The 11,352-nt window shown below is 33.5% G+C and overlaps 1 pseudogene; it reads right to left on the bottom strand.

Annotated features, from left to right (window-relative positions):
- Positions 1-6,247: 6,247 nt before the first annotated feature.
- Positions 6,248-8,588, bottom strand: LOC18608180 (L-type lectin-domain containing receptor kinase IX.1 pseudogene; annotated as a pseudogene).
- Between the last annotated feature and the right edge of the window lie 2,764 nt (positions 8,589-11,352).

Below are 11,352 nucleotides of genomic sequence, written 5' to 3'. Positions count from 1 at the left end.
AACAGAGAAGACCCCGCGAGCATTGTTAATTGTTAGAGAAAACAGCAGATGGGGATTTATTCATGGAGAGAGAGTGGTGGCAGTTGTAGAGTATCCTGACAGCGTGGGTTTTATTGGGACACGAGAAGAAAGAAGCGAAGAAAACAAGGGGCCTTCGAGTAGGATATTCACATATTCAGAAGAGTCGGCCAAATTTTGATGTTTAATGAGAATCCGGTGTGGATAAGTATCTTACTGTTACTAACTATTCTTTATTATTATTTTTTTGACTCTATACTTTTTCATTGTATTATTATTTGTTTTCTTTCCAGTCATACAAACTCATTAGTTGAATTGTTTTAAGTTTTAACTACATTATTGGTTTAATTTTAAATATTATATTTATATATAAGTGTATTGGTCATAAATTGATAAAATTTACTTTTAAATTATTCAATAAAAACTTGTCCTATTAAAAAAAATAAAATGGACAAAATATAAGATGAATATAACATTTTTACTAGATATATTTGAAATAATGACATTTATAAGCATAATACTTAAAAAATTTATAAATTATTTAAAAAAATTCAAATAAAATATTATTTTTTTATTAAGATCAATCAAGTCTTTATATTTTTAGTTTAAAATAAATAAGTTCTTATAATTAATAATTAATTAATTATTATTAATTAAAATATTATTTGTTATTTTATATCACTTGATGCTAACATGACATGTTAATATATTATAATAGATGATAATGCGACATGTTGATATGATATAATGATATGATTATGTGACATTTTACCATTTATGTCAATGTTACGTGATAATAAAATAACAAACGATATTTTAATTAATAATAATTAATCAACCATTAATTATAAAAATCTATTTGATCCAAAATAAAAATATAAAATATAATAAAGGAATGAATTAAATAAATTTAAGAATTTTTTCAAACATCATACCCATATATAATTTAGAAAGTGTTTTTTTCTTCTATGATGCTATGGTATTAAGAAACTATATATTAAATGAAATTACTACTTAGCTTTCGCCGCTCTTACCTTTTAATGGCTGAGCACACTAAACGCATCAAATCAAGGTCTTAGACATCCCGAAAGCATGATCTATGTTTAGGTAATGCAACTAATTATCAGACATGCAAGTGGAATGACTTATTTAGCATTTATATACCTCAAAAGTTTCAGGTCACATGCATGCATGGTGGTGTAGGCAATGTTATTCATTGTTTGATTCTAAGTGTTTAATTCATTTTATAGAGTGCGACATGAAAGATATTAATCGTCGGGATTGGTCAGGTGTCACACGTTTCAAACTATTCATTTCCTTGATCAAAATCAGAACTGAAAGCCCTTAACGAGGACAACTTGCCCTTCAATTACCAATGTTGGTTTTTCTTATATAGAGCTTGGTTGAAACCGGAAAAAAGAATTGGATCAAATACCCACCCTTTGTATTCTACCAACAACAATAAGCAGTGTGATAATGCATAATTTACATGCCAATCGAGCCAGACCTCGATTTTTGCTCTATTTTATCCATTTTTTGTTTACAAATGGTAATGGCAATCGGTCTAAGAGCAAGAAATTCAGTGCCATGGAAATGCTGTAGAATGGAATTCTTTTCAGGCTAGATCCCAACCTATACTAATCCTCCATGGAATTTAGTATCCACAAAATTTATTGGACTGAACACAGTTGCGCTGTCCTCAAGCTGAAAGGAAGTCAAAAAGGCAGTTGGACTTGTTTGTTTCCCTGGAAACATTTTGTTGGCTTCCCACCTGATTCATTTGTGCCCTTGAAACTTGAAAGGATGGACTATCATTATATTATTTAATCTTTATCTAAAACCAAATCCTCAGACTGTCCCTTACACAGTGCCCCCTCTCATGGAAGCACTGTTCTGGGAACAGTAGAAATTCCAAAAGCACCACCCCACCTCCCTTCTATCTCATTTTGCTTTCTATTTTATTTTTCTCTTTTTTTATGGAATTTATTAATGGGTATTTTTACGTTATTACAATTTTAAATTTTCAATCCTATTCCTATTACTTTCAATTCAAATAATATCTTTTTATACCTATTCTTTTTTGTTTCATAAATATTATTATTAAGTTTCTAAAATAACATGACGTTAAAATCTTTTATATGATTTGTATGAAGATTGTATGAGTAAAAGTATTTACTTTATAAAAATTTACATAGTCAATTTTACTGTAATCAAATTATTATCTTAGAGAGTGTAATAATCTATGTACTATACATAAAAGTATGGATATTGAAAAATATCCAGACTTCATATATATATACATAAAAAAATGTATAAAAGTATGGATATTGAAAATTTTTTTAATTGACTAAATGAACCTTTTTGTTCAAGATTTATTCCATTTATAAATAAGAAGTCTAATTCTATTCTGACTTTAAATTAAGTACTATTTATGTTAGTAAAGTTCTAACCAAATTAAATTATTTAAGTAAGTCACATATTTTACTCTTTTTAAGAAGTTAAAATCTTAAAAGGTTTTTATTAAGTATTTTATGACTTTGCTATTATAAATAACAATTAGTATAAAAATAATTTCTTATGCAAGTGGATTATTACTTCAAATCTAAAATTGTTATTTTTTGTACTTTACAGATTTGTAGTGGAGAGTCTATCTCCTCAAAAGTTTATAAATTTATTGAGGTATAATATTTGAAAAAACTCTTAAACTATTAAAAAAAGATTAAATAAGCTCTTATTTATTTATTTATTAAGTTTAATCAAATTTTTATATTTTTATTTTAAGTCAAATAAATCTTGATAACTAATTTTTAACTAAATATTATTAATTAAAATATCACTTATTATTTTATATTTATATAGTGTTAACTTGATGTTAACATAGAATGTGAAAATGTTACACAATCATGTCATCATATTACGTGATATAAAATGATAAGTGATATTTTGATTAATAATAATTAGTTATTCAATAATTATAAAGACTTATTTAGTTTAAAATAAAAATATATGAACTTGATTAAACGTGATAAAAGAATAAGAATTTATTTATATTTTTTAATAGTTTAAGGGTTATTTTAGGGTATTTTGTTATTTATTTATTTAATAATTGATATTTATATATTTTGTAAGGTTTTAATAATAGTTTTATTTATAATGAATTTTTTATTTTTTAAATAATTTTTTATGTATATTAATATGGTTAACGTTTCAAATTACATGGGTGACATAAAAAGTAGAAAGAATAATAATAAGAAGCGTGCTGCCCAAGGCCTAAACGTCGACTCCTATGTTGAGATTCTTCCTTCTTCTTTCGAGGTAGTAATTTTTTCTCTGGTTTCATTGTGTCTATTTTGAATGATTACAGGTTTCAAAACTTGGATGCCACGCAATCCATGTATATTTTACGCTCTTTCTCTGAGCTTGAACTTCAAACCCCTCTAGCGCACAAATCTACACCCATGGCTCAAAAAGTGAAGAACAAGAAGAACAAGAAGCAAGTTCCTCCCAAGAAAGCCAAGAACGGGGCAGTCACATGGCCAGATCTTCCACAAATACTGGTCGACATAATCGCAAAGCAGCCGGCACTGATGCAAGACATAAGTTATGGAGGGCTGACCAAGTTATGTAGATCACCGCCAAGCAAATGCAATCCTAATAATTTTACACCACCATGTCTTCAACTCTTTGATGAGATAAATGTCAACAGTGACGAAAATTACGTCGAGCCTAATCTAAATGTTTCGTTTCACCGAAGGTGGTTCTGGTATTGGTATTTTTCAAGGTGGGCAAGGCCGCCGGTCCGAAGCTATTGGAAACATTATGTTGGTTTCTCAAATGAGGCTATAGTGGCTAAAGGAAACACATTTTCAGACCCCAAATCTTCAGAACTTGTTTATCTTTGGTATCCAGTTGATGGATACTCCTTTTCTAGACTCCCAGAATGGGATGAAAGGATTCCATTTACCCGTGTGGTGGTATCCTCATCAGCCAGATATTTATCTAATAAGAATCGTACTACTGTGATGGTCTTGACAGGAACCAGTCATCCAGCGTTTGTATTTTATCAACTAAGAGGAGAAGGAAGAAGGGAATGGGTGAAGCAAGATTGCACCCTGACTGAACCACATTGTTCGATGAAATCAGAAGGGAAGCATTTTATGACATTTACTAATGCGATTGGGTTTAATGGAAGGTTCTATGTTCTGAGCTTGCAGGGAACCCTTGCAGTGATAGATGCCACTGATTCTTATCCTAGAATCACCACTATAAGTTCGGAAAGGGCTGTTCCTTCTGTGTTGCCAAAGCATTTCAGAGAATATTTGCTCGAATCTGAGGGGAATATCTTATTGGTTTTCCTCATCTCTAGAAGATCAATCAAAGTTGTGGATGATGTAGAAGTTTTCCAGCTTAATACAGCAAACCTCTCATGGGTTAGGATGGCAAGCCTTGGGGATAGAGCCTTGTTCTTGGGAACTAATTGTTGTATGTCAGTCTCCGCAAGCAGAGTAGGATGTAGAAGCAACTGTGTCTATTTTACCTATCACACAGCTGATGGTTGGTGGGTATTTGACATGGAAAAGAGCTGCATTTCACCAGGCTGGAGTGATGCTGCCACGACGTCTCCTGTTTGGACTGCACCAATACAAGAAGAATGATTTTATTCACCAACAATATATTAAACTGTCGACCTTTGGATGGAAAATGTATATGTTACAGATGTTTTATCCTGTGATTTGACTTTGACCTTTTTCCTATGACCGCGTCTTACATGTTATTTATTTGATGGAAGAGAAAAAAAAAACATTTATCCGCTTTCAAAAGGTTTAAGTCAAGTATTTAATCATTTGATTCATTAATTAATATATAATTTCTTTACTTAGAGTAGAGTTTGAATGTTTTTTTTATCAAATAAAAAAAAAACTTAGGACGGGGAGCGAATAACCCCTTCGACATATCATGATTAAAAATTAAATTAATTTAAATTTTATAAAAGATGGAGATCATATATCATAATATTGAAATTTTTTTAATTTTATCTTTTTCTACTGTACATTAAGTCAAAGTAAATGGTGTGTTCAATATTTTAAGCATGTTATGATAGAAAATCAAATTAATTGAAATTTTTAAAAATGGATTTAATTGATCAAACTCTTGAAAATAACTAAATTAATTGAAAATCAAGGTAGTTCCATCATACATCATGCAATCAAAATTTTTTCAATTTAATTTTTTTGTAATGGACGTAAAGTTAAAGTAGAAGGTCTTTACGGTATGTTATGATAAAAATGGAATTAATTGAAAATTTTTAAAGAACCAATCCAGCTCTTGAGGCAACTGAAGTAACTGAGAATCAAGATGATTGGGTCATCCACCTTCAAATGGAAATTTTGTTCAACTTTCGTCTTTTGGTAACGTACAAAATTACTAGTGACCAATTGCGTAGGAATCTCCATGGCGTAGTCATCTGGAGATAATTTCTCTCAGTGCCGTCTGGATAAGCCAATAACAACTAAAGTCCAGCGAGGGAGGCAAGAATGACTGCGCTGACAGTGTTTCTTACAACACGCTACGTCAGTTGTGTAATTTCTTTAATGAGAAATTTTATGTCACGGTGAGCAGCCATTAATTGCTTTTTTTGGTGAAAAAATATTCCTCTAATTCTAAATCCAATTACTAGTTATCAATATGTTTTTTGATTGGTAATGACAGATGAGTAACACTTTTCTTTTTAATTAAAGAAGTTTCATGTTTATTTTTTCATATTCCAAACTTAATTGCTTCTAGGAAAATTCAATCATCCATACCTAGGACTGAGTCCAACAACAACTTAATTATGCTCGGACAATGGTTTTGATCGACCAGGTACTTTGGCTTGACTTTTCCCCTCACCCCTAGAAAGTGGCTTAACATTTCACTCGCAAAGGCAGGGAATTTTTCTTGCTTCGGGTCTCTCCAGTATACATCACCATTTGCCTATTGAAAAGAATTCCATCATGGCGGGCGCTGTAATTTTTTGGACTGGAAAATTTTTTTTCTTTGAAACAGAAATGGACGCATAATGAATTGTAAGCCTTGAGACCGGGTGAGGGAAAAGATCCAAACACGTTTTACGACCTTTCTATGGGAAATTAAATTTTGATTTTCTTTTAATTTCCCAGAAATTGAATTTTTCTTTGTTTCATTCTTCTTCATCATGATCAAAACTAACCAGATTGAATCACAGATAAAATTGAAGAAATCTAACAAAATTTTAAAAATGAACATGTTACAGACAAGTATCAAACAAGAAGTCAGTGGTGAAATAATTGAAAGAAACGAAAAATGTTGACATGTTAACAACTGTGAATCAAAGCTGAAACCTCGTCACCTGAGGAAGTTGGATGAAAACATTCAAATGAGGTGCTTTGATTTGAGGAAGTGGTTGTTGCAGATGTGGTGGTTTGGCATGTGCCCTCACTCGAGCTTGTATAATTGAATCGATAGGAAGGAACCGGAGGAAAACACAAAACCTCTGGCATCTGGGATGGAAGAGTGGGCAAAGGAATTTCGAAATTAAGAAGTTGGATTGCCTGCCTTATAGAAGGCCTTAGCTTGTAATCTGGATGAGTGCACCATAATCCAACAGACAGCAAACATCTCATCTCGTCTTCATCAAATTCTCCATTCAGTGTTTCATCTACTGCTTCAAGAAGCTTTCCATTCACATGTAGCTGCCAAATCCACGTGGACAACACCACTTTGGCCTCCTGTTCCTTATGTTCCACTGCTCTGCGCCCACAAGCCACCTCCAGTGCCACGACTCCAAAGCTAAACACATCAGATTCCTTGCTAGCTTTGCATCTGATCACGTACTCAGGGGCCAGATAGCCCATAGTCCCAGCTAAAACTGTTGTTTGTGAGCCAAGGCCATGTTCAAGAAACTTAGCAAGACCAAAATCACCTAGTTTGGCATTGAAGTTCTTATCCAGCATTACGTTGCTAGGCTTGACATCTCTGTGAATCACACATTGCTCCCATTCCTCATGGAGATAGAGCAAGGCAGAAGCTAATCCTTTAACAACATTATACCTTATTGGCCATGTGAGACGATTACTCTTGCCGTAAAGGTGAGAGTCTAGGCTACCGTTAGGCATGTACTCATAAACTAGAAGGAAATTACCATTTTCATGGCTCCAACCAATAAGTTGAACTAAATTCCTGTGTCTCAAATGACTTATGGTCTTCACCTCAGAAACATACTCCTTTTTCCCTTGATTAGAGTTGCTAGCTACTTTCTTGACTGCAATTTCAATGTTTTGGTCTGCCAAGTAACCCTTATAGACACCTCCGAAACCTCCCTGCCCAAGTTTTCCCTCTTCCGAGAAGTTTCCCGTTGCAGTAACTAATGCCTTAAAGGTGAATCTCTTCGGTCCAGTTCCCTTTTCGAAGTCCATGTCCATGCTGTCATCATCAACTTCTTCAGGTTTTTTCCTTCTTGAATTTCTCCAAAAAGTACCAACTATTAGCCCCAACCCTACAAAAAAGACCACCACTGCTATGATTAACCCCACCTTCCACATCTCCAAACCTTCATCATTTGGAATCACGGGTGAAGTAAAATTCCAACTTATAATCAATTGAGTTGGCGCTGCCTGTCCGCTTGATGCTGAGAAGCCAACATACACCTTGGGTGGCAACACTTTACTTAAATCCACATTGTAGGTGAGACTCAACGTTTCCGATTCACCAACAATATCCGCGAGTTTGACAGCGACCCTAAAAGCCTTAGATGTTCCATTGTAAGAGAGAGTGGCACGGTGGTGGTAGGTACTGTTACTGAAAATACCCTCATTCCAAATTGTGCTATTCACGGAAACTATAGAATTGACATCTAAACCAATATGGATGCTACTAGGATCCCATTCGTTTTTGAACGTATCAAATTCAACTGCAACCATCTGGTTCGATGAACTTCCATTAATCGTCTCATTGAATAGCCCCAACCATCCTCCAGAAGAATTTATTGGAGCAACCAGCGACTTCTCTGAAGTTATAAAGAAGGCCAGACCACCGGAACCGATACTTGAATTATACTGCTGTTTTGGAAGCGAGATTGCGAAGTCAAAACTAGTGGTGAAATCCGTGACAAAATTTGTTCTGGGATCCCACAGTTGAAAAGGTTTGGCATAGTGAACTCGGCCAACAGAATTTTGGGCTGTCCCTTTAACAGGATCGGGATCAATGAGTCGAATCACCCGGCCCCCAAATTCTGAGTCACCTCTAGTCGCATCATTAACAATAATGCTTGCGTCGTTTGGGTCGAAGCTGCTAGGAGGATAAGAGAATTCCAGGCAACTGGTGAAGGAGAAGGAAAGAAAGATGGAAGAAACGAAGAGAAAGAAGCAGCAGGAAGATTGATAACCCATTACGGCGAAGGAGATCAAAGAAAAGGTAATAGCATGGTGGGAACCAAAATGAATAAAGGAACTGGTCCAGAAGAGCTTAAAACAAGGCGATTTTGCTTTGATTTGTGGATGGGGTTTCTGTGCGTGTGAGACCTTTCCCACTCCGTAGTGGTGTTATGACTTTGTAAAAGATAATTGACTGTGCCAAAATGGCTAGAAGGCTAGACGACATACAGATAGGGTTGGAAGACTCCTCACGTGCAGTTGAAAAACAGATACCATTCTACTGCAGTGCATTAGATGATGCAGCAATTTGTATTATTTTTTTATTACTGATAAATTTGGTTTGCCTTTTTTATTTTCCTTTAGAAATCAAAATCTAGGTTGAATTTGTATTAATTTTTATACAAAAATTTCTTCTCCGTTTGATTTTTAAAGTTTTAATTATCACTTCCTTAATTTGGAATTTATCTCTTGCTATTCTCTCTTTTTTTTTAGCCAAATAAAACAACTTTTATTCACAAACTAATTCATGAGAGTAAATAAACATTTAACTTTCCGATTTTACAATTAATTTTTCACTTGGTTTCTGTCAGATGCACACTTGAAAAAATAATTAAATAAGATAGAAAAAGTAACATTTATATAAAAAAAATATGATCGTATAAGGGAATGGATCATAACTTTGGGCATCTAATTCTGACAATTCAATAGTAAATTAACTTGTAGCATATAAATATTTATACTAATTAATTTATTCAAGTCAAGGGCTAAGTATATTCCTAAGTCCTGTTTAACTAGCCATGTTTATTAATTATGACTAACATTGAGTATCTCATCAAACCTACATTACTAATTCCATTTTAATTTTCCTATACAATTTGGTTTCATATTACTTCACTTGTAGTTTTATTTCGTTTATTTTTCTTTCTTTATTAGTACTAAATATGGATTTAAAAATCAAAATAAGAAAATTCCCAATTTCTCCTCCCGGTTCAAGTTCAAAATTATGGTGCTAATAAATCAGAAAAGATTTCTTAAAAGTAGGATGTAACAGTAATATCTCATAAAGAATATTTGCTTTATAAAAATTAAACACTTAGTTTTATTGGCTATTGAATGAATGTCATCCAACAAATTCGTAGACAAAAGAAGTTATTGTATGAAAAAATGATCATGAGATACAACTTGAAACATGTAAACGTGGCCTATTAGTTGGATGAGACGAATTGAACTATGATAATTATCGAAAATGACTCTAAAAAAAATTATTGGGGGTGGGTGGGGGCTGCGGGGTCTTACAAGCCAACTTGGTACTCTATATACAACTATTGGCTACTGTCACCATTAATTTAGGTAGTGGGACGCCGATTATTTTCTTGTTAATTTGCATTGCCTTTCTTTCTAATGTGTAATAAAATCTAGTAAAAGAACCATAATCAACAATAGAAACCTTATATTCAATATTGAAAACCTTCCTCTTAAATTTTATCTTTTTGCAACAAAAGCAATAAAAGGGACCTTGAATATTAGTGAACACCTTCCTTCACATATAATTTGTTGTTAAGTTAACCCAAACCTCTTGTGTGGAATAAAAATTATACTGATCGATTTGTTTTACAATTTTCATAATTCCAAAAATGTAATAATTAAGTAGTATATATATTCGAATAAAATTATAATAAAAGAGTTGAATCTTTAATCTTAATTATGTATATATTATAGATATATAATCTAACCATAGCTTTAACAATTATAATGATTATAACCTATAATACACAGTATGTATCACCATGATTCTTGTTAGTCTCTGGTGATTGGCAAATTAATACATCGGGTTGCCTCCCAAAAGTGGATAATAATTGGAAACAAAGGACAACGGAATTGACTAACTTCAACTCGAAATTGATCAAGTAAGTTCAAACCTGGCGTATACTATGATTCATGCCTGGCTAAATAATTCCGTATATTGTAAGCAAAAACGATGGTCATTTTTTTCCCAGAAGTGAGGTTTGTTTGCTAAGTCTAAGCGTTTGGACAAAGTCCTCCTCGTGTCGTGAGCCCGGTAGACATTGAGTTGCGAGGTACGACTTTGACCAGAAGCTCGACTTTCACTATTACCCCACCCCTTTGCCTGGGTGAAGGTTGGTTTCACCAAAGCCTACCGACTCCAACCCACACTTCCGGGTGTTCAGCGGCCATTGCTCTGTTAAGCCAGCTTATGTTGTGAACCAAATCGAAATACTCCGTAACTTTTGTTCAGTAATAGGTAATTGAGATTGTCACCTGGGTGTTAGTGGTTTCTCAAGATCGCTTCCGGCTCTAGGCCTTTTTACTAGTTATCCGGCTCTAAGCTTCTTAGCTAGCTATTCCCTTTTCTTAAGTCGATCCAGTAGATGAGCCTCTTTAATTCTCAGAATCAAAGGGTTGAAGCTTTTTAGCTAGCTAGTCCCTTCTTAAGCCGGATCCAGTAGATGACCCTACTCAATTCTCAGAAATAATGGCTTTAGCTAGTCCCTTAAAGAGCCTTTTTACTAGTTTCTAGGATTGCTTCCAACCCTCCAGCTCTAACCTTTTTACTTCTAGTTCCGATTTAAGGTGTCCAAATGGATAAGCCTCTTATTCCCAGAATTACAAGCCCAAGCCATGGAGCTCGGCAATTTAAACAAGTTCCCAAGGCTTTATATGAGGAAAGATAAGTGTTTAATTATGAAGGATGTGGGTTTAATTCCATAAAAAGGAAAGGAAAAAGAAAAATGACTAGTATTAAACTGTCAGATACTTTATTGTTTTGATCTAATATATTTGTTTAATGACATTAAGGAAAAAAGAGTTTCAAAATGAACTTTCTTTTTAATGTAATGTTTCGATTTTGCACTAATCATTTAACTGTGTAGTTTTTGTAGATGGTAAGTTCAGCTTCCATATTGTAGTTTGAGCATTTGGGAAA

Source organism: Theobroma cacao, chromosome 2 (assembly GCF_053813885.1).
Source record: "Theobroma cacao isolate CCN51 chromosome 2, ASM5381388v1, whole genome shotgun sequence".
NCBI classification, from domain to species: domain Eukaryota; kingdom Viridiplantae; phylum Streptophyta; class Magnoliopsida; order Malvales; family Malvaceae; genus Theobroma; species Theobroma cacao.
Note: the sequence above shows the minus strand (reverse complement) of the source record. Positions and strands in the feature narration are given on the sequence as shown.